At 45.0% G+C, this 24,632-nt stretch overlaps 1 protein-coding gene across 1 annotated transcript in view; it reads right to left on the bottom strand.

The window, feature by feature from the left end:
* The window catches only part of GLS2 (glutaminase 2), a 109,852-nt gene that overhangs the window by 10,631 nt on the left and 74,589 nt on the right, over window positions 1–24,632 (bottom strand). The gene's annotated exons all lie outside the window — the stretch shown is intronic.

Genomic DNA, 24,632 nt, shown 5'->3' on the forward strand with positions numbered 1-24,632 from the left:
AAAGGGGTTCTCCGGGTTTTTAATATTTTTGACCTATCCTCAGGATAGGTCATCAATATCAGATTGGCGTGGGTCCGACACATGGCACCCCCGCCGATCAGCTGTTTGAAGAGGAGGCGCGCGCGCTGCCTCCTCTTCACTGTTTACCTTCTCCTCATCGCCTCTGCAGCGGTGAGCAGGTGTAATTACACTTAAGCCGTCCCATTTATTTCAATGGGACGGCTCACTCCTATACAAGTGTATGGGAACGATCCGTTCCATTGAAATGAATGGAACGGTTAGGTGTAATTACACCTGCTCACCGCTGCAGAGGCAACGGCGAGAAGGTAAACAGTGAAGAGGAGGCAGCGCTGGCACGGCGCTCACCTTCTCTTCAAACAGCTGATCAGCGGGGGTGCCGGGTGTTGGACCCCCGCTGATATTGATTACCGATCCTGAGGAAAGGTCAAAAATATTAAAAGCCCGGAGAACCCCTTTAAGCATTCAAAATATGAATAATGAACAGAATATACGTTTCATGTAATGCTGCGATTTATATATATATTTTTTTGTTGTACTTCATTGTGTATATTGTAATTACATCATGTGTCCACAAGAGGAATTAACTGACTTTTACAATGGAAATGTCCAAAAATGTCATCAGAACCGTTTACCATGTTTTATGGTGTGAATATCTGTTATGTGCGTTTTACTGAAGGTCTATTGTTATATCAGAATGATTATATAGACTTTTTAATATTACATGTCAAATAACATTTATACAAGGTACTATTAACAACAACAAAATACTAATGTTGGAATGGTGGCCCATGCCTGCTGCGGTCCCGCTCCTCCTGGTGGGCACGGGCACCATGTGACTCACCCTGCTACTCCTACTGTCCTGGAGGCAGCCTTCTCTGTGAAGGAATCCCGGCCTGTCTTTAAAGCTGAGATGAGTCCTGTCCCTGAGATGAGTCAAGGACAGGATTCATCTCAGGTTCATTTGCATATGTATCAAATCGTTTTTTTTACACACTAAAAGCACACAGAGCTATGGGGACTGGGTATTGCGGATGTGCTAGCGGCCATCTAGAAACCCATGTCCTCAGCTCTATACACAAAATCCCGGTGACAGGTTCCCTTTAAGGCGTGTGTGTGCTTCCCATCTCTTAAAGGGGCAGCACGCATGCCCTAGTTTCTTCCAGCCAATGGCTGGTTACTTTAGGGTATTTAGGACACCTTCCCTTATGGGGGGGATGCCTGAGCTTAAGGTTTCTTAGCTTGCTAGATACCAGTGAAAGTATGCTGTTCTGTTTGTCTGCCTGTGTACCAACCTCTGCCTGTTTATGGACTCTGACCCTCCGTTGCCCATTCTGATGGTGGCCTGTTCTTACCATTTGCTGCTTGTCCTGACCTCAGACTAGTTTCACGGATTTGCACAAACTCTGCCAGAGCTGACCTCAGCCTGTATCCTGATCCCTTTGCACCAGTGTCTCTGACCCCAGTCACAGCAGGACTATTCAAAGAGGTAATGGTCTGGTTGCTCCCCTGTAGCCCAGATCCCCGCCAGGATGACGCCCTTAGGTCTAGTCTGAAGCAGGGACAGCAAACTGGGCAATTGCCCAGGGCCAAGATCCTCTAACCGCTTCAGTACTGGGAGATCATTGAACAGTCGGGAAAGGGGTATTCCCAAGCATGGTCATTATGCTTGGGGACACCCTGTGTAATTTAGACTTTATTTTTAAAATGTTTCTGTGGGGATTCGAACTCACAACCATCTACATTAAAAGGCAAGAACCTTCAGTCTGTTGATGTAATTTGTGTCAGATTTAGCAAATGTTGCATGTTATTTAAGATATTTGGCAAATCTTCAAAAATAACACTTTTATCTAGAGAAGTTACCCCAGTTTTTATACCCCCCAAATTGCATCATTATTTTGCCCATTACCCCACCCAATTTTCAAAAGTGCAGAGAGCAGAGTAAAAATCACAAAAAGTTGAGTTAAAAAATGGTACTTTGTAGTAAAATTTGCAACTCTTGTAGTAAAATATTTCTGTGGGGATTCGAACTCACAACCATCTACATTAAAGGAAAGAACCTTAACCACTGGGCTATAGAGCTCAATGCTAAGTCATTGCTGAAAAACCTCAAAGAAGTTTCTCTTGTATAATACTAGAGAAACTTCTATGAGGTTTTTCAGCAATGACTTAGCGTTGAGCTCTATAGCCCAGTGGTTAAGGTTCTTGCCTTTAATGTAGATGGTTGTGAGTTTGAATCCCCACAGAAACATTTTACTACAAGAGTTGCAAATTTTACTACAAAGTACCATTTTTTAACTCAACTTTTTGTGATTTTTACTCTGCTCTCTGCACTTTTGAAAATTGGGTGGGGTAATGGGCAAAATAATGATGCAATTTGGGGGGGTATAAAAACTGGGGTAACTTCTCTAGATAAAAGTGTTATTTTTAAAGATTTGCCAAATATCTCAAACAACATGCAACATTTGCTAAATCTGACACAAATTACATCAACAGACTGAAGCAAAACTGACTTAAAAAATTCAGCAATAGGAAAGGATAGTCGACACTACTCAGAGACACCAGCCACACATGGGTGTTTACTCATTGCTGCATGCAGGGATGTAGATTTCAGACTACCCTGGACTCCCAAAAGACAGTGCAGGTGAGCTAAAGTCACTGATCATTCCTCTTACCTAAAAGAACAATGTTAAAAAGCAGCAAACATGAAACTGAATACCACTCATAAGTAATGATTTAGTGAAGTCTCCTCTTCAAACAGGGGTGTCGGGAGTCAGATGCCCACCGATTAGATATTGATGATCTATCCCGAGGATAGGTGTGAGAAATGGACAACAATTCTCATAACTTTTATTATGTGTGTATGTTTTATACCTGTCGTGTGATCCCATATATGTTCATGCCATACTGTAATTGTACGTGCCATTCCGTCTGGGCCTGCAGTTGGAATACGCATTACCCTTGGAGGAAATCAGTTTATCACCTGAATGTAAAAAAAAAACTGGTCCTTTGCAACGAAGATGGTTCCTGGAAATGCAGACACTCAGACAGCATGGAACCTCACCCAGTGGGGGTCCAGCAGCTTTTAAAATCCAGTGACAGAGGATGAAGAAAATCTCTCATAAGCGATAACTCATCTCTGGTACAACTCACGTATTAATAATTGTGATCATTGCATTTCGTCTGATGTGGGCATCGTAGGGGGTCTAAACATCCCATCCCTGACAGACAGCATTCCCATATAACCAGTATCTCACCTTCTGGGACAACCACACTGGTCATGTGTGATATCAGAACGATCGGCCTGATAATATATACATTAGTAAAACATGTCGGGGCCTGAATATTCATTAGTGTGAACGGGAAGCCATGTTTTATTAATATTTCATGTCTGCCAGCTGAGTAAGAGAGGTGGAGCGTGCACAGGTAATGAGGGCCATCCCAGAAGGCTGGGACAGAATAGGAGGGGTATTTTATTTCAATACATTAAAATCAATACATTACTTGGGAGCATTGTTTAAAACTTTCAGGAGTATATAGTATCAGGGTCAATTGCCACTTTTCCTTGTACACTTCCCTGTGCTTTACACCTTCATTTTATTAAAGGAACTATTTATATATCATCTTTAATTCAGATGTACTTCTTGGCACCCTGAAAAACTCCTGCCTAGGACCCTGAGAAGGGTCAAATCATTGGCATGCATCAAGCAGAGAAAACATCTAAGGAGATTGCAGAAACTACAAAAATTGGGTTAAGAACTGTCCAACGCATTATTAAAAACGGGAAGGATAGTGGGGACCCATCGTATTCGAGGAAGAAATGTGGCGGGGAAAAAAATCCTGAATGATTGTGATCAGCTATCACTTAAACGTTTGGTGAAATCAAATCAAAGAAAAACAACAGTAGAACTCAGGGCTATGTTTAATAGTGAAAGTAAGAGCATTTCTACATGCACAATGCGAAGGGAACTCAAGGGATTGGAACTGAACAGTTGTGTAGCCGTAAGAAAACCACTAATTAGTGAGGCAAACAAGAAAAAAAGGCTTCAATTTGCTAGGGAGCATAAAGATTGGACTCTGGAGCAATGGAAGAAGGTCATGTGGTCTGATGAGTCCAGATTTACCCTGTTCCAGAGTGATGGGCGCATCAGGTTAAGAAGAGAGGCAGATGAAGTGATGCACCCATCATGCCTAGTGCCTACTGTACAAGCCTGTGGGGGCAGTGCTATGATCTGGGGTTGCTGCAGTTGGTCAGGTCTAGGTTCAGCAACAGTATGTGTGCAGTGTTCCACTCGTGTACGTGGCTACTGCAAAGTTGTTATATTATATGTTATATCATGCTGTATTGCACCCTTATGTAAAATTCCTAACAGGCTGGTAGGTGTAATTCACACATTCCACCACTAGATGGGGGTAGCACCATAATATACAGTGCTGCCCATAATTATTTATACCCCTGGCAAATTTTGACTTAAAGCTACTTTTATTCAACCAGCAAGTAATTTTTTGACGGGAAATGACATAGGTGTCTCCCAAAAGATAATAAGACGATGTACAAGAGGCATTATTGTGGGGGAAAAAAAAAACATTTCTCAGCTTTTATTTACATTTGAGCAAAAAGTGTCTAGTCCAAAATTATTCATACCCTTCTCAATAATCAATAGAAAAAAGCCTTTATTGGCTATTACAGCAATCAAACGCTTCCTATAATTGCAGACCAGCTTTTTGCATGTCTCCACAGGTATTTTTGGCCATTCATCTTTGGCAATGAGCTCCAAATCTTTCAGGTTGGAGGGTCTTCTTGCCATCACCCTGATCTTTAGCTCCCTCCACAGATTCTCAATTGGATTCAAGTCTGGACTCTGGCTGGGCCACTCCAAAACGTTGATGTTGTTGTCTGCTAACCATTTCTTCACCACTTTTGCTGTGTGTTTTGGGTCATTGTCATGCTGAAATGTCCACTGGTGCCCAAGGCCAAGTTTCTCTACAGACTGCCTGATGTTGTCATTGAGAATCCTCATGTATTGCTCTTTTTTCATAGTGCTGTTTACTGTGATTAGGTTCCCTGGTCCATTGGCTGAAAAACACCCCCAAAGCATTAGGTTCCCACCACCATGTTTGACAGTGGGGATGTTGTTCTTTGGGTAGAAGGCTTCTCCTTTTTTACGCCAAATGAAGGAAACGTCATTGTGACCAAACAATACATTTTTTTGTTTCATCTGACCATAACACAAAAGACCAGAGTCTTCTTCTTTGTCCAGATGGAGCAATTATGGCAAAAGAGAAAAGGGAGAGGCGCTCATAGGGTGGTAAGCGATGATACGCAGATAACGTGATGAATAAAATGTGCTCACCTTTGGGTGTTGTGCAGGTGTAAGCGCACAACAGGTTTAGACACACAATAGGTTGGGAGGGTGAGGGAGGTCCGTGCTGCCGGTACCCGTTCAGTCCCTTTGGATGGAGTTGCCAAAAACTCCTAGGGATTGTTAGGGTTGAGAAGAGTGATTTGTGTCTGAAAACACACAATAGGGTACCTCTTTGGAGCACAGGAACGACCACAGTTTCAGGTTTTTAGGTAAAGATACTATTTATTGTTCAGTTGACAACGCGTTTCGGAGTTTATAACTCCTTTATCAAGTCTAAAGTGAAACAGCAAAGAAATAAAAAGGGTGAAAAAAATGCCGAAGGTAAAGGAAATAGCAAAAAATCCACAGAAAAGCCCCCCACACAGTTGGGGGGAGGATATATATGTAGTTAAGGCTGCCGTGCAGCCTGTATTTGTGGGAGGGGCATAGGCCCCGCCCCCTTTGGCTATAAGACCCACGGAGTGCAAGGGACGGGACGTGCAGCCAGTTACCTGGTACTTCCGGTTCGCGTCTGGTTCCTGCACGTCCCGCTCGTTTTCGTCACGGTCTGGGTGAGTATCTGTTGGCGTTCGGCTCGTCTCTGGTGTCGTTCAGGTAAGCAGGGGGAATCCGATGCCGGCACGGCGGGTCCGGTCCTCACCCCGGCGGGGGGGCAGCGCGCGGCTGGTCACGATGTTTTCCACGGTACTGGGGCGGTGCAAACACGTGGCGGGGTATACCGTCTTCCATGAGGCAGGCCGGGCGATGCAGGTTTCATGCGGGCGGGCGTTCCGGGAGCAGCTGCGTGTGCCGGTTGCTAGGCGCGCTGCGGCTCCGCCCCTAGTAACGCTCGCTCCGTGTTCAAAAACCCCCGCCATATATATATATGGGAATAAGCGATCGGATGTGGGTGTACATATATATGGATATTCCAGGCATGGATATGTTGAGCCTAGGCGGCTTCTTGTCTTCATACCCATATATATATATATGTGTATATAATGTCCGTCAGTGGGATACACTGCGTGCAGAATTATTAGGCAAATGAGTATTTTGACCACATCATCCTCTTTATGCATGTTGTCTTACTCCAAGCTGTATAGGCTCGAAAGCCTACTACCAATTAAGCATATTAGGTGATGTGCATCTCTGTAATGAGAAGGGGTGTGGTCTAATGACATCAACACCCTATATTAGGTGTGCATAATTATTAGGCAACTTCCTTTCCTTTGGCAAAATGGGTCAAAAGAAGGACTTGACAGGCTCAGAAAAGTCAAAAATAGTGAGATATCTTGCAGAGGGATGCAGCACTCTTAAAATTGCAAAGCTTCTGAAGCGTGATCATCGAACAATCAAGCGTTTCATTCAAAATAGTCAACAGGGTCGCAAGAAGCGTGTGGAAAAACCAAGGCGTAAAATAACTGCCCATGAACTGAGAAAAGTCAAGCGTGCAGCTGCCAAGATGCCACTTGCCACCAGTTTGGCCATATTTCAGAGCTGCAACATCACTGGAGTGCCCAAAAGCACAAGGTGTGCAATACTCAGAGACATGGCCAAGGTAAGAAAGGCTGAAAGACGACCACCACTGAACAAGACACACAAGCTGAAACGTCAAGACTGGGCCAAGAAATATCTCAAGACTGATTTTTCTAAGGTTTTATGGACTGATGAAATGAGAGTGAGTCTTGATGGGCCAGATGGATGGGCCCATGGCTGGATTGGTAAAGGGCAGAGAGCTCCAGTCCGACTCAGACGCCAGCAAGGTGGAGGTGGAGTACTGGTTTGGGCTGGTATCAAAGATGAGCTTGTGGGGCCTTTTCGGGTTGAGGATGGAGTCAAGCTCAACTCCCAGTCCTACTGCCAGTTTCTGGAAGACACCTTCTTCAAGCAGTGGTACAGGAAGAAGTCTGCATCCTTCAAGAAAAACATGATTTTCATGCAGGACAATGCTCCATCACACGCGTCCAAGTACTCCACAGCGTGGCTGGCAAGAAAGGGTATAAAAGAAGAAAATCTAATGACATGGCCTCCTTGTTCACCTGATCTGAACCCCATTGAGAACCTGTGGTCCATCATCAAATGTGAGATTTACAAGGAGGGAAAACAGTACACCTCTCTGAACAGTGTCTGGGAGGCTGTGGTTGCTGCTGCACGCAATGTTGATGGTGAACAGATCAAAACACTGACAGAATCCATGGATGGCAGGCTTTTGAGTGTCCTTGCAAAGAAAGGTGGCTATATTGGTCACTGATTTGTTTTTGTTTTGTTTTTGAATGTCAGAAATGTATATTTGTGAATGTTGAGATGTTATATTGGTTTCACTGGTAAAAATAAATAATTGAAATGGGTATATATTTGTTTTTTGTTAAGTTGCCTAATAATTATGCACAGTAATAGTCACCTGCACACACAGATATCCCCCTAAAATAGCTAAAACTAAAAACAAACTAAAAACTACTTCCAAAAATATTCAGCTTTGATATTAATGAGTTTTTTGGGTTCATTGAGAACATGGTTGTTGTTCAATAATAAAATTAATCCTCAAAAATACAACTTGCCTAATAATTCTGCACTCCCTGTAGAGCGGCTGCAGCACCAACTGTCCATATACATATGCATATAATGTCCGTTCATCCAGTGTTACCACCTATGTGCTTCTCCAGTGGGATAGAGCGGCTGCAGCACCGACTGTCCATATATATATATATTATATATATATATATATATATATATATATATATATATATATATATATATATATATATATATATATAGTGTCCGTTCATCTAGTATTACCACCTATGTGCTTCGCCATCAATCTAGTACTTATGAGTTATGTCACAAGTGATGGTGTCAAGTACCGTCTGGTATTTACATATAGGTCGTTTCATAGTTCCTTGTTATGCGGGCCCACGGGTTCCATCAGGCACGTGGCTGATCACCTTTGGGTCTCATTGCCAGAGGCGCATGCACGTCAGCACGGGCGCTTGGGTAAGCACGTGGCTGGCTTCATGAGAACTGTTCCCATTCACCTATTTGTTTTTCTGTCCTTAAAGTGCCATATTGCATATCTTAAGGTTCGAGAGTCTGTTGCTTTCCTGTGCTAGAAGCGGCTTGTTGGCTCTGCATACGGGAACAGCAGTGCCGGTATTCTGTTAATAAAAAAAAAAACTTATTGTTTTGTCTTGCGTCATCATATTGCAGTTCTGCTTCTGGTCGGCTATCTGACGCTCCACTCCGGTTCAAGGATTCTTGACTTGCTGTAGGTGGTACGTCCTGTCTTCTATACGGGTATGGTATGTGTCACAGGGGTTTGGCCGCAGGCACCTTCACACGTTTCATATGTAATGTCCGCCGCACCTATGTCAGGTTGTCTCTTTGTCTATTGTGGTACGTCTGCTTGAAACGTTCAGGCATTGTTGCGTCCGCCGCTCCGGTGGCATGTGGTCCGGCCTTTATTCCCAGGTTGTCATTTGTTTATTGTGGTGCGTCTGCTTGAAGCGTTCAGGCAAAGTCTCGTCCGCCACTTCGTGGCACGGGGTCCTGGATTCCAGGGTGTCTCGTCATCTCATGTGGTACGTCCGCTTGAAGCGTTCAAGCAGTATTATGTTGTTCACTCCTGGAACGTCCAGGTTGCCATGCTCGTCTACTGTTGCACGTCTGCTTGAAACGTTCAGGCTAAGTATGTCTGCCACGCTGGTGGATTGTGGTCCTGCCTGGAACGTCCAGGTTGTCATATTTATCTCCGGTTGTACGTCTGCTTGAAACGTTCGGGCAAATATGACGTCCGTCGCCCCGGTGACACGTGGTCCTGCCTGGTACGTCCAGGTTGTCTTACTTGTCTTGTTACACGTTTTGTCTGAAGCGTTCAGGCGATGTCGCGTCAGCCGCCCCGGCGGCATGGTGTCCTGTCTAAATACGTCCTAGGGGTCTTTCTTTCACCATAGTTGGCACACCTCCGCCCATAGCAGCTGGCTTGACCCTGCAGCACGCACGGGGGGCACGTCATCCTGGTTAGTGGCTCTTCTGTCCTCATCATTGTTGCCTAGAAACGTTTAGGCCATGTTCTCATCCACCCGTAGGGGCAGGTTGTACGGCCTGACGCTACCAGGTGGGTTATTCCCAGTGCATTTAGAGGTTCATTTTTTGTTCTTGTTTATACGGCAGCACGTTGGGGTCTCGGTGCCTTCGGTTTCCCATAAACAAGGCCTCCACCTCGGTCAGTGGTTCGGGCCTCCGGTACGGTATCGTTATCATTGTCGTCAAATTCCATTACCAGGTGAGTATCAATTCAGGTCCGTCAGGCCGGCCATAATCTAGGGGCGGTCTTTCTGGTAGAGGCAAAAAGGGGGAGGGGCCATCGGATGTCCAAAACACGCCTGGTGTCGGCACTAGTAACAAAGGTTTTGTCCTCAGGTGATATCCAGGGCGTAGAGTATTGCAGCGTGGTCAACATGTCCCACGCCTCAGACATCGACGATGCCTCGTCCATCTCCGGGTCCGTGGTTTCCGGTCTGGCTGGTCATGGATCCCTGAGGAACTGGACCATTCCAAAATTGGTGGCCGAATTAAATAGAAGGGGCATCAGTCACCCGGCTTCGGCCAGGAAAGCTGAACTGTATAGGCTGCTGGTCTCTAGCCCGGGCCCATCCGGCGAGTAACTGGCAGTACCTACTGTCCAGGCATCGCTGGCGCAGTTGAATGCCACTATGGGGAGTCTGGCTGCCTCAGTAGCAGACATCCAGCACAGGGTCATGGAACTGGAGTCCAGGGCTTCCACCTCGTCGCAGTCGGTGCCGCCCGTGACGGCGGTGTCAGGGCCAGTGGCGGTTTCCCCAGGTATGTCGGCTACTCCGCCGGCCATTGTCCCAGCTCATTTTGTGGCGGAAAATATCAGGAGGGATATACTGGCAGGCAAAGAGGTCAACCTGGCTTCTATCCTCATAGCATCCCATGATGCACGCGAGCATAGAACCATCGATTGCGGGGAGGTGTCAGTGGTGATGAAGTCAAAAGATGCCCGACTGAATCGCAAACTGTCCATACCCGAGTTTGTGCTCGCTTTCAGTTTGTTCAGAGACGTCATCTGCTCGGCACAGCCCAATAGGAGGGAGGAGCTGGACGCCTATCTATATCAGGTCACCGATTTGGGCCACAAGTATGGGGGCTCGGCATTTTACGATTACCATCGGTCCTTCGCGGCTAAAGCCGCAGCCTCCCTAGCGCAGTTTGAATTCACGACCAATTGGGCTGTGCTAGACATGGAGCTTTTCTGCAGGCATTTTGCGGGACTCCGAGCCCCCACTTGTGGTTCGTGCCAGTCCATTTTCCATGACACAGTATGGTGCCCCAACGAGGCGTCTGCCCGTCCAGATAGAGCCATTCCAGGTACATCGGGAGTCTCCAGGGGTCCGGCCCTCATGGACAAGTTTGGCAGGCCTATTGTGTATCTGGGCAAAAGCCAGATATGCAATAACTTCAACTTCGGGCACTGCATGTTCAGCGGGTGCAGGGCACTTCCCGTGTGCACGGTCTGCTTTCGGGCACATCCCAGGTCCACCTGTCCCAAAAAATCGGCCAAACAAGCATGACGGACCGACGTCAACGTGGATCTCCTGGAAAGTCATGGCGACCGACAGTTCGTGCAGCACTTGATCACTGGCCTGTCATTAGGGTTCCACACAGGTTTGGTGGCCCTGCCACATTCGAATTCGGAGTGTGAGAACCTCCTCTCTGCAAGACAAGATCCTGAGGCGGTGCAAGCGGTATTATCCTCAGAATTGGAAAAAGGCTTCATCATCGGCCCTTTTGACTCAATTCCTTTTGAAGTATGGAGGGTCAACCCAATTGGTGTGGTGTCAAAGAGAGGTTCAAATAAAAAAAGGCTGATCTATGATCTCTCGGCTCCTCATTCCTCACATATTCCTAGTATCAACTCGCTCATACCGTCAGAAGAGTTCAGCATGAAGTACTCTATCGATGAGGCCATTCAGTTCATTCTCAAGGCAGGCAGGGGGGCCTGGTTGTCAAAAACTGATATTGCCGATGCCTTTAAATTGCTCCCGATCCTCCCGCAACTGTGGCAATATTATGGCATCAAATGGGCGGGAAGATACTACTTTGCCAATCGTCTTACGTTTGGCTCAAAAAGCAGCCCATGGCTGTTTGACCGGCTGGCCCAGGCCCTGCATTGGGTTCTGGTCGAACATGGGCAGGTTGCTATGTGTATCCACTACCTGGATGATTTCCTGCTGGTAGAGCACCCCGCCAGTCAGCCCTCCGGTTTATCCTCACTGCTGGAGTTGTTCTCGGCGCTCCAGGTTCCTGTCGCCACGGGGAAGACGGTCGGTCCTTCTTCAACGATCACCTTCCTAGGGGTCATTCTGGATTCTGTGAAGTTGGAAGCAAGGCTCCCTGAGGAGAAGTTGCAGCAGATCCGGTTAGCCATCCAGGAGGCTGCCAAATCCTGCTTCCTGACCAAAACAAGTCTCCAATCCTTATTGGGCCGGCTGAATTTCGCCATGAGGGTCATGCCACAGGGGCGCACCTTCGTGTCTCGGCTCTTGCTGCTCCTGCCATCAGCCCCGGAACAAGACAGTATCATTCATCTAGACCAACAGGCCATGGCGGACCTGTCCATGTGGAGCATGTTCATGTCCTCTTGGAATGGCGTCAGGTTGTTTATTCCCCCCCGGGACTCATCCTCTTCCACGGTCTATTCCGACGCGGCCGCATCCAGGGGCTTTGCAGCCATTTTTTGCAACCACTGGCTGGCCGGTGCCTGGCCGTCTCAGATTATGCTGGACGGGCAGGCCCTCAGGTCTTCTCCCTTCTTGGAGTTGTATCCAGTGGTGGCAGCGGCCCATGTATGGGGCCACGTCTGGTCTAACTCAAAGGTATTATTCATTACCGATAGTCAGGACTTGGTCGACATCATCCGCAATGGCAGAGCTAAATCCCCAAAAATCATGGCTCTTATGCGTAGGCTGGTATGGTTATCGATGGTACACAATTTCTGCATTGAGTGCTCCCACATACAGGGTTCCAAGAATACGGCTGCTGATGCGCTGTCCAGGTTTAACGTCGATGTCTTCTTTCAGAACATGCCGCTCGCGGACGCAACGGGGGCAGACGTTCCGGCATACAGCGACCTGGTGTGGGACTGACATCTTTAATCACCAAGGCAAAGGACCTGTTGCACCAGAGCCTGTCTGAGAATACAGTTAGGAACTATCGGACGGGCTGGAATCTGTTTAAGAAATTCACCGAGAGTCATCAACAGGGCGGCGTGGATGACGTGTCGTTCATCATGGCCTTCATCGCGCATTGTCATGCCAACCTCGGGCTCGCTCACAATACCATCCGCCTGTATTTAGCAGGGGTTCAACATCAATTCACGTTGGACAACCCGGCCCGGGTCTCTTTCTTAACTTCACAGGCAATCAAGGCCACACTCCGGGGCATTGAGAAAGCCGGTGCAAGCAGGCCGGTGGTCCGGCAACCCATGACCGGCTCCTTATTTAGGCTGTTGTCCTTGGCTCTGGATGGTGATCCTTTTGGGCCCTTCATTAGCACAATCATTAAAGCCGCCCTTTACCTGGGGTTTTACGGGTTCCTTCGTCCAGGAGAATTCACCACCTCCATTCGCACCGGTCGTCATCTCCAGAAGCAGCACTTGACCTGGCATCACGACCAGTTTGTTCTGAGCATTCCATCTACCAAGACCGCTCAGACAGGACCTCCAACCTTGGTGTCCTTCTACCCCTCACTCAACGACTGGTGCCCGGTCAAGGTGCTGCGGCAGTTGGTGGTGGCTCTGCGGGCGGCGGCAGTTGGTGGTGGCTCTGCGGGCGGCGGCAGCTGATAGTCCCCTACTCCCCTTCAAAGGGGGGCCATTGACCACACCCCAGTTCATGTCTCATGTGCGGTCATTGGTGGCGGGGTTAGGTCAAGACCCAAAGAGCATCTCGGGACACTCTTTTCGTATTGGGGCAGCCTCAGCGGCATCAAGGCACCAGATACCTCCTCATGTCATCAGGAGCATGGGGCGCTGGAGGTCGTCATGTTTTTCTAGATACATTCCTAACCCTCAATCAGAGATCCGTGAGGCTTTCTGTTCTCTTGCCCTGTAACCCTGCAATAAAGAATCTGTCCGTATGTTTGTATCCTTTTTGACCCCTTTTAGGCCTATCCTCGTTACAGGCTTCCGGCATTTCCAAGCCAGATGGTGGCGCTAGCTCCTACGTCCAGGGACCGGCGCCCTGACCACAAGTAGTTAAGGCTGCCGTGCAGCCTGTATTTGTGGGAGGGGCATAGGCCCCGCCCCCTTTGGCTATAAGACCCACGGAGTGCAAGGGACGGGACGTGCAGCCAGTTACCCCCACCCTCCCTTCCCTTTTTCTTAGCTCTTCCTTAAGGATAGGCCCCCTTTTAGGCCTATCCTCGTTACAGGCTTCCGGCATTTCCAAGCCAGATGGTGGCGCTAGCTCCTACGTCCAGGGACCGGCGCCCTGACCACAAATATATATATATATATATATATATAGAAAAATACATATATATATATATATATATGCGCATAAAATTCAGTTATGGTGAATAAATCAATTGATTAAAATTACAGCATATAAAAATATAAAAAGATATATATATGTATAAAAAGTATATTACACGTTGTATTTTATACATTCTGGATGGTTGCTGGGTCTAGTGCTAACCCAAACATGAACGCGAAAAAAGTTTATAACCACTTCTATTGTCAGGGGCCTGATGTACTCTAATCTGTCCAAATTGGACGCTGTTTGAGTAAAGTGTATACACACACACACACATACATACATACATACATACATACATACATACATACATACATACATATATATATATATATATATACACATACATACACACACACACATATACATACATTTATATATATATATATATATATATATATACATATACACACACACACACACATGTATATACGTACAGGGATGGTGTGAGGGATGTATAGTGTTAGACCATAATATACAGTGTACATTGGTAATATACTGATGTAGTGGGACGTGGTGCTTATGTGGTGTGATATGGCGGCATAAAATGGAGTCTGATGGATAGATGTCGGTATTATTAGAATAGTGATGTTGGTTGGTTATAATTGATCCTTTTATTTTTATTGGGGAACAGGAGGGAAGTATAAGGTTTACCTTGGGGGCGCCAACAGCAAGGGGCAACAGGCAGAAGGTGGCCGGGTGGCTACAGGAGGAGGAAGGAAAAGATAAATGATTAAATGGATGATAATAGCATAATTGAATGAAAGACCCAATGTCTGAATGGATAAGGATGCAGAGGTAAATGACAATGAAGCTCTGCAGAGCTAATGGACGGCTTATTAAATGATAAAACTAATGAGTAAAAAGGCCCAATATCTAATATTTAATTGCAACTATATAAGGAGAGTTGAAGAAAAGCTGCAGGGGAAGGTGACAATGGAGTTCTATAGGGCTATTGTATGGCTTACCTGGGAACTCCTTCTGATGTGTGCTGCTGCTGTATCTGGCGTCGCTCACCATGTGTCTGGGAGCGCGCGCTTCTAAAGGTTAAGGGGGCGGGGACTGAGTCAGTGACGTCACGGTTGAAGCCTCTCTGGGCGGCGCTGTTCGGCTGGTGCGCTGGAGGCCGGGGAGATCCTCCTGCTGCAGTGCTGTTATGCCGAACGAGCGCTCAGGCTGGTGCTCCGGGGGTAGCGCAAGTTGGACACGGCAGATCAAAGGGGGTGGATCAGGCTGATGTGCTGATATCATAGTGGCGATGTGTGTATATGTTTTGAAAGCTGGTGCAGCGCAGCTGGTTGTAGGGGAGGGGGGAGGGCTGGGGAATTGAGGTGAGACTGGATGACAGATGGAAGGAGAAAATGGGATGGGTAGATGGACTAGTGTAAATATAATGAATGAAGAATGGATGTGAATATAAATAAAATTGAATTTGAAATAAATTAATAAATATAAAGATAAACTTGAATAAAGATGAAAATGAAAAGAAAAGAAAAAGAAAAAAAGAAATGATTGAATGAATATACATAAAATTGGATATGTATAAATATATATATATATATATATATATATATATGATATGAATGTAGACATAATTGTAAATAAAATAAATATACACATATATATACATATATATATATATATATATATATATATATATATATACACACACACACACATACATACACACACACATATAAAAATAGAAAATATAAAAATAAATAAAAATAGTAATAAATATAATTATAAATGATAAATAAATAAAAAAAAAAAACAAAAAAAAAAAAACCATATATATATATATATATATATATATATATATATATATATACATATACATACACACACACATAAATAATATAGAAATAAATAAAAATAAAGATAAAAATTAAAATAAATGTAAAAATAAAAATAAAAGATGATTAAGTGAATGAATAAATGAGTGAATAAAAAGAATGGAAGAGTCAGGTAAACCTTTATTGTTTTGATGGCGGAAAAAGCAGTGGGCCTGGTGGCTGGGGAAAAAAGGCTGGGAGATGGTGGTTTGGGGTGACTAATGATGCAGCTGGGGGGGAGGGGAAGTAGAAGGGTGGCCAAGGGGATGGTGGGGGATAAAGAGCTGGGGGATGGGGGTTTGGGGCAACTATTGATACAGCGGGGGGGGGGGGGGGGATGGAAAAGTGACCATGGGGATGATGGTGGATGTGGGGGAGTGAGGTGAATGGGGGTGAGTGAGAATGGATAAGAGTTGGGATGTGAAGTGGTGTGTGGACGCGTATGGGGGAGGGGGAAAAAATGGGACAGGGTGATGGTGAAATTGGCGCCTGGTGGAGCTGATGAGGAATAACTGCGTAAATTGGGAGATTAGAAGCAGTTGGTCTCTAAAGATTAATTTAGACCATATGGTTCGATGGTTTGGAGTTTGAAAATCCAATACATTTCTTTTCTCCTGGGTCTTTATTGTGTACCTGAAAGAAGTGCCTGGAAAACCCGTGTTTGAGGAAGCCGTTTGTGATGTTCCAGCGGTGTTTGTTCATCCTCTCTCTTAGGGTGAGGGTGGTACGGCCAATGTATTGCAGTCCACACGTGCACTCCAATAGATAGATGACAAATGTTGAAGAGCAATTCAAAAAGTGTTTTATTTCAAAGTTTTCTCCTGTTACATTACTGGAGAACTTCGTAATTCGGGTTGAAATGTTGAGGCAGCACTTACATCTGCCATGTCCGCATTTGTAACTGCCAAGCACCTTGGGAAATAGGCTCAAAATAGGAGGGGGGTCTTTCTTTAGAGAGCGCAAACGGCTGGGGGCAATAAGGTTCTTAATTGTTTGTGCTCTTCTGAACGTTATATGTGGCTCCGGTTGTATGTGTTTTATTAGGAACGGATCTGCTTGTAATATCTGCCAATATTTCTTAAATATGTTTCTCAGAATATTATGATTGGTGTTAAATGTGGTTATGAAGGAGGTTTTATACTTCTTGGTGATGTCTGGGTCACTTTTTTTCTTTACTGGTTGTTTACTTCCTGATGGTAGGCAGTCTTCCCGAGTATATTCTTGTGCCTGCCGTAGTGCTGCCTTAACGACAGCACCTGGGTATCCTTTATTATAAAATCTTTTTTCAATAACCTTGCTTTGTCTTTTGAAATCTTCGTCCTTTGTGCAGTTCCGGCGAATGCGCTTAAACTGGCTGAAGGGGATGTTGTTTTTCCACTTTTTGTAGTGGGCGCTCCGGTAGTCCAAATAGCTGTTGCTGTCTACTTTTTTAAAAAAGGTCTTAGTTTCAATGGTGTTATTTGTGGTGGAAAGGACTAAGTCCAGGTATTCGATAGATCCCATGGAGTAGTTGGCTGTAAAGGCGAGGTTGAAATTGTTGTTATTCAGATGAGCGGTGAAGTCATTGACCTCATCTAGGCTGCCATCCCAGATTAGTAGTAGATCATCAATGTAGCGTTTATAGAAAACTATTTTGTTTTTCCATGGGTGTTCATTGTAAATGAGTTGCTCCTCGAAAATCCCCATATATAGATTCGCGACACTAGGTGCGAATCGCGTCCCCATTGCGGTCCCCCTTGTTTGCTTGTAGATTTTGTTATCGAAAGTGAAGATGTTATGGTTCAAAATAAAATCAATGCCGTCCAGAATGAGTTGTCCTTGTGAAGCCGGAAGGTTCACATCTTGTTGTAGGAAGTGTCGCATAGCATCTATCCCTTTTGTATGTGGGATGTTTGAATATAGTGAGGCCACATCGAGTGTGGCCCAGATGTAGGATTTTTTCCAATTTACCTTGTTAAGGAGGGCGATTAGGGTGGCGGAGTCCTTGAGGTATGATGGTAACTGGACCACATATTTCTGTAAGAAAATATCAATATAATGGGATAAATTACATGTTAATGAGGAAATTCCAGAGATAATAGGTCTCCCTGGTGGGTTATTGATTGATTTGTGCACTTTGGGTAAGTGGTAGAATAATGCTAATTTAGGATGATCTATGGTAATGTATTCCTTCTCCTTTTTGCTTAGTATTTTCTGGGATTCAGCTGTTTCCAGGAGGGTCAATAGTTTTCTGATATCATCTTTTAGGGGGTTTTCAGGCAGGATCTGGTAGTATTCTTTATCACCTAGGATTTTGTGTGCTTCCGCCAGATAGTCAACACGGTCTTGGATCACGATGCCGCCTCCCTTATCGGCATTTCTGATAACGATGGAATGGTTATCCATGAGTTCTTTGAGGGCAGTTTTTTCCTTTTTGTTTAGGTTGTTCGGGACTTTCAAATCCTTATTAATGGCTCTGAGATCCTTTGTCACAAGGGCGGAAAAAGTTTCAATATGGCTCCCCCTATGATATATTGGATTGAAGGTGGACTTGGGTTTTAGTCCTGTATTGATGACTTGCGTGGTCTCATCAGATGGAGTGATATTAGTGGTTGGTAGTTCAGGGATCTTTGGTTTTAGGGTCTGTATTTCGAAATGCCTTGCCAGTGTTAGTTTCCGGATGTAGGCATTGAGGTTGACGAAAAGGTCAAATTCGTTAAACTTACCACTAGGACAGAATGATAGTCCTTTTTGTAGGAGACTCGTTTCGGCTTCATTCAATTTGTGTGAGGAAAGATTGAAGATTCTCACTGATGTTTCATCTTGTTTCTTTTGGGGCTCAAACGGTTCGTGTTCTGTTTTTTGGAGGTCCCGGATCTTCTTTCTTTTTGTTGTTGATGATCTTCCTCCTCGTCGTCCTCTTCTAGGTCTATTTGTCTTTTTGTTCCTCTGTTCGGGACTGGCCTGAAGAAATCTGTTATCATCGTGGTCCCTGAAGGATGCCGCAAGGCATATGTTGCTTCCGGGGTCTAACACTATACATCCCTCACACCATCCCTGTGCGTATATACGTGTGTGTGTGTGTGTGTGTGTGTGTATGTGTGTGTATATATATATATATGTGTGTATACACTTTACTCAAACAGCGTCCAATTTGGACAGATTAGAGTACATCAAGCCCCTGACAATAGAAGTGGTTATAAACTTTTTTCGCGTTCATGTTTGGGTTAGCACTAGACCCAGCAACCATCCAGAATGTATAAAATACAACGTGTAATATACTTTTTATATATATATATATATATATATATATATATATATATATATATATATATCTCTTTTTATATGCTGTAATTTTAATCAATTGATTTATTCACCATAACTGAATTTTATGCGCATATATATATATATATATATATATATATATATCCTCCCCCCAACTGTGTGGGGGCCTTTTCTGTGGATTTTTTGCTATTTCCTTTACCTTCGGCATTTTTTTCCCCCTTTTTATTTCTTTGCTGTTTCACTTTAGACTTGAAAAAGGAGTTATAAACTCCGAAACGCGTTGTCAACTGAACAATAAATAGTATCTTTACCTAAAAACCTGAAACTGTGGTCGTTCCTGTGCTCCAAAGAGGTACCCTATTGTGTGTTTTCGGATACAAATCACTCTTCTTTGTCCAGATGAGATTTTGCAAAGACCAAGCGAGCTTTTGTGTGCCTTATCTGGAGAAGTGGCGTCCTCCTTGTTCTGCATCCGTGGAACCCAGCAGTGTGCAGTGTCCGTTGGATTGTCTGCCTTGAGACATTGCCACCAGCAGAGCCCAGATTCACCAGGATGGCATTGGTGGTGATCCTACTATCCTCCTGGCCAGCACAGGTGTCACTTTTGGCTTCCGACCACGTCCTCTGAGATTTTACACAGTGCAGAACATCTTGTATTTTTTTTTATAATACTTTGCACTGTAGCCACTGGAACTTGAAAACATTTAGAAATGGCCTTGTAGACCTTTCCTGACTTGTGAGCAGCCACAATGCGCAGCTGCAGGTCCTCACAGAGCTCCTTCGTCTTAGCCATGACTGTCCACAAACCAACTGCAGAGAGCTGCTGTTTTTTACCTGTTGAGTTGATTAAAACAGCTGTTCCCAATTAATCAGGGTAACTAGGATGCTTTAGAACAGCTTGGACTATTTTGAATGGTATAGAACTTTGGATTTTCCCACAGACTGTGACAGTTTGTAAAGGGTATGAATAATTTTGGACTGGACACTTTTTGCTCAAATGTAAATAAAAGCTAAGAAATTGTTTTTTTTTCCCACAATAATGCCTCTTGTACATCGTCTTATCTTTTGGGAGACACCTATGTCATTTCCAGTCAAAAAATTACTTGCTGGTTGAATAAAAGTAGCTTTAAGTCAAAATTTGCCAGGGGTATGAATAATTATGGGAAGCACTGTATATAGTTCAGGTCAGGCCTAGTTAGGAGGCAGAGAGTGGGGAAGTTGAGGAGTAGTAGGAGTGAGCAAAGTCACAAAGGAGGACATTAGCCATTTTCCTAGACTTTCAGGCACCTTTGTTTATAGGTGAAGGACGTATAGCTTCCGGCAGCCTCACCGTTATTTACTACAAGTACAGAGAGTTCATCTGTTTGTTACACTGAAGTAGAACAGTAGGGTCAGAAGCCACCGTTTACTGAGGTCGGGATCAGGCAAGGAGCTGCATATCGGAAAAGCACATATCTCTCTACACAGCCTGAAGTTCTAGCCAGTCATACAGCCTGTTACCTGGATTTACAGCATACCACCCTCAACCTGCATATAAGACTGTTTATTGTCGGATGTCAATTGCTGTTAAAAACCCTGCGTACAGTAAAGTTCCTGGTTGGAGTTCACTATTGTCTTCTTCCTCATTTCCACACCAACTACCCTCATCATTTTGCACCACCAAGGTGCTGGCGTCACGATTTTACTCACTTCAGGGTCCCAGCCGCACAAGCACGCTGAAATCCAGTCACGATCAAGGGCACCTCAATCACCACCTGGACGGTGTCCCCTGTAGAAGAGTGTGCCCCGGAGAATTTGGTGCTGTTCTCCCCTTCACTGCAGCCCGGCCCAGGGAGCGTCAAAACTGTGAGTAAAGAACTAGCTGCCAATATTCCTCGGTCCACAGTCACCTCACAAGTTGTACCCCTGTGGCCTGTGTGTTGCATGTGCTCCAAGAATTAGGTCAGCGGACTACCTGAAAATACTGAATGACCAGGTTATTCCATCAATGGATTTTTTCTTCCCTGATGGCACAGGCATATTCCAAGATGACAATGCCAGGATTCATCGGGCTCAAATTGTGAAAGAGTAGTTCAGGGAGCATGAGACATCATTTTCACACATGGATTGGCCACCACAGAGTCAAGACCTTAACCCCATTGAGAATCTTTGGGATGTGCTGGAGAAGGCTTTGCGCAGCGGTCAGACTCTACCATCATCAATGCAAGATCTTGGTGAAAAATTAATTCAACACTGGATGGAAATAAATCTTGTGACATTGCAGAAGCTTATCGAAATAATGCCACAGCGAATGCGTGCCGTAATCAAAGCTAAAGGCGGTCCAACAAAATATTAGAGTGTGTGACCTTATTTATTTGGTGGAGACTTTTTTTTTGGACAGGCAGTGTATGCCTTATTTTTTGTAACTAAGTACTGTACCTTTTTAGTACATTAAAGCACATCTTTAATGGTTTTGCCTTGTGCCCTGAACGAGCCCAGTAACCTCACATTTTAAGTGTACGAGTGCGGTTTGCATTACCGTGTATTTGCTATAAGTGTGGCCTGTGCTACTATGAGCCTGCTTGCGAGTGGGGCGCTGTGGGCTTTTCTATGAGCCCTTAATTAATCAGTGTATTGATTTAAATGTCATAGATGGTGGCAGTGTGTTGGGGTGCATGAGAGGCTGTGTCAGGGTGTGATCGACGCTCAATCTCAGGCCTGTGTGTAGGGGCGCGAGACATTGAGTGTGTGAAATAGATCGACCCTTGGCAGTCGCACCCAGGTCACGTGACAGGGCGGTTCCCGTATGTGACAATAGGTCAACAATATGCACAAGCATTACAGCCTTTACAGCAATGTGTTGTCTGTGTAATGCAGTAAAGTTCCTACAGAATGAGAGTCACTTTGATACTATTCTGCACTATAACTAAGAGAAAAAGTTTAATTGCTGCATACAGGGATGTAGATTTCAGACTACCCTGGACTCCCAAGAGACAGTGGAGCTGAGCTGAAGTCACTGATCATTCCTCTTACCTAAAAGAGCAATGTTAAAAACATGAAACTGAATACCACCCATAAGTAATGATTTAGTTAAATCCATTTTCAAATTGGGTTAATGTAGGAGGGGGGGGGGGCCTGTTCAGGATCCTCTTCTCTTGGTTATAGTAGAGCAGGGATCAGCAACCTTCGGCACTCCAGCTGTTGTGAAACTACAATTCCCAGCATGCTTCATTCATTTCTATGAGAGTTCTTAGAAGAGCAGAACAAGTATGCATGCTGGGAGTTGTAGTTTCACAACAGCTGGAGTGCCGGAGGTTGCCTACCCCTGTAGTAGAGAATAGTAACAAAGAGTATCCTCTCTTTCTGGAGGACCTTTACTGAATTACACATGCAACACATTGATGTACAGTTGTGTTCAAAATAATAGCAGTCAGACATCACTAACCTGATCAATCACTGTTTTTGGAAGAAATGATATTTCTACATGGCAAATAATTTACTAGCAGGTGTAGTAGAGTAATAGAAATCCAACAGACCCAACAGTCATGCCATGCATGCTGCCGATTCTGTGTAATTCAATCACTTATTGAAAGGGGCATGTTCAAAATAATAGCAATGTGGTGTTCAATTAGTGAGGTCATTCATTCTTTGAAAAACAGGTGGCAATTATTGCCCTTATTTAAGGAAGGAAGGCAGAAAATGTTGTACATGCTGGTTACAGTGCATTTCTCTCTGACATTCTGAGGAAAATGGGTCGTTCCAAACATTGTTCAGAAGAACAGCGTACCTTGATTAAAAAGTTGATTGGAGAGAGGAAAACATATAAAGAAGTGCAGAAAATGATAGGCTGCTCAGCTAAAATGATCACAAATGCTTTAAAATGGTAACCAAAACCTGAAAGACGTGGAAGAAAGCGAGAAACTACCATTCAAATGGATAGAAGAATAGCCAAAATGGCAAGGACTCAGCCAACAATCAGCTCCAGGAAGATCAAAGAAGGTCTAAAGTTACCTGTGAGTACTGTTACAGTTAGAAGACACCTATGTGAAGCCAAGCTATCTGCAAGAAGCCCCCGCAAAGTCCTACTGTTGAAAAAAAAGACATGTGCTGAAGAGGTTACAATTTGCCAAACAGCACATTGACTGGCCTAAAGAGAAATGGAGCAACATTTTGTGGACTGATATAAGTATGATTGTTCTTTTTGAGTCTAGTGGCCGGAGACAGTTTGTCAGACGACCCCCAAACACTGAATTCAAGCCACAGTACACTGTGAAGTCAGTAAAGCATGGTGGCGCAAGCATCATGATATGGGGAGGTTTCTCATACTAGGGTGTTGGGCCTATTTATCGCATACCAAGGATCATGGATCAGTTTGAATACATCAGAATACTTGAAGAGGTCATGCTCCCTTATGCTGAAGAGGAAATGCCCTTGAAATGGGTGTTCCAACAAGACAACGACCCCAAACACACCAGTAAACGTGCAACATCTTGTTTCCAGACCAATAAGATTGACGTTATGGAGTGGTCAGCCCAATCCCCGGATCTTAATCCAATAGAAAACTTGTGGGGTGACATCAAAAATGCTGTTTCTGAGGCAAAACCAAGAAATGGAGAAGAACTGTGGAATGTAGTCCATCCTGGGCTGGAATATCTGTTCACAGGGGCCAGAAGTTGGTTGACTCCATGCAGGGGCGGACTGAGAACCCTCAGGGCCCCCGGGCAAAATAAATCAAGGGCCCCCTTACAGGCCCCACCCATGTTCTGCTGCAAGCCGCACCCTTGTCCCGCCTCCAGCCACACCCTACACAATCTTTAATAAGATTTCAAAGTTAAAGTGACACAAAAGGCACCCAGACCACTTCAGCTCATTGAAGTGGTCTGGGTACAGTGTCCCTTTTGCAAATCGAGCTGCAATGTTCTAGAGAAACTGCATTGTTTACGTTCCAGCAATAAGTCATCCTCTAGTCGCTGGCAGCCACCTGAGGGCTTCCTGGAGTAAAACAGACGTTTGGTCTGGTATCTGACGCTGGACGTCCTCACACCCTGCATGATGACCTCCAGGGTCAGATTTTTCCCCATAGGAAAGCATTGATTCAATGCTCTCATATGGGGTGATCTAATCTCAGCGTCCATTAGTGAGCCTCTGTTAGAAGCAGTGTGGGCATAACTACTGTGAAGGGGGCACATATCTGGGCATAACTACTGTGAAGGGGGCACATATCTGGGCATAACTACTGTGAAAGGGGGGGAGGCCCTTCACAGTAGTTATTAATCCCTTTCAGCAGTCTCCCCTTCAGTGAATGGGGGACTGCTGAAAGGGGTTAATAACTACTGTGAAGGGCCTAGCCGTCTGGGCAACCCCACAGATCATCCCCCCACCCACCTTGTACTTGTTCCACTGATCCGCTACTTGCGGGCTACATGGGCATGAGTTCAGTCACTTCGGTGCGCAATCCCATCCTGAGGCGCGTGATCCTGCGAGACCCGTGACCTACAGCGGCAGGTCTTGCGGGATCACGCACTGCAGGACGGGATTGGCCACCGAAGTGACTCAACTCATTCCCGCGCAGCCCACAAGTAGCGGAACAATTACAAGAGGGGTGGGGAATAGCCAAATAAAAAAATATTTTGAAC

Source organism: Bufo bufo, chromosome 3 (assembly GCF_905171765.1).
Source record: "Bufo bufo chromosome 3, aBufBuf1.1, whole genome shotgun sequence".
Classification (NCBI taxonomy): Eukaryota; Metazoa; Chordata; class Amphibia; order Anura; family Bufonidae; genus Bufo; species Bufo bufo.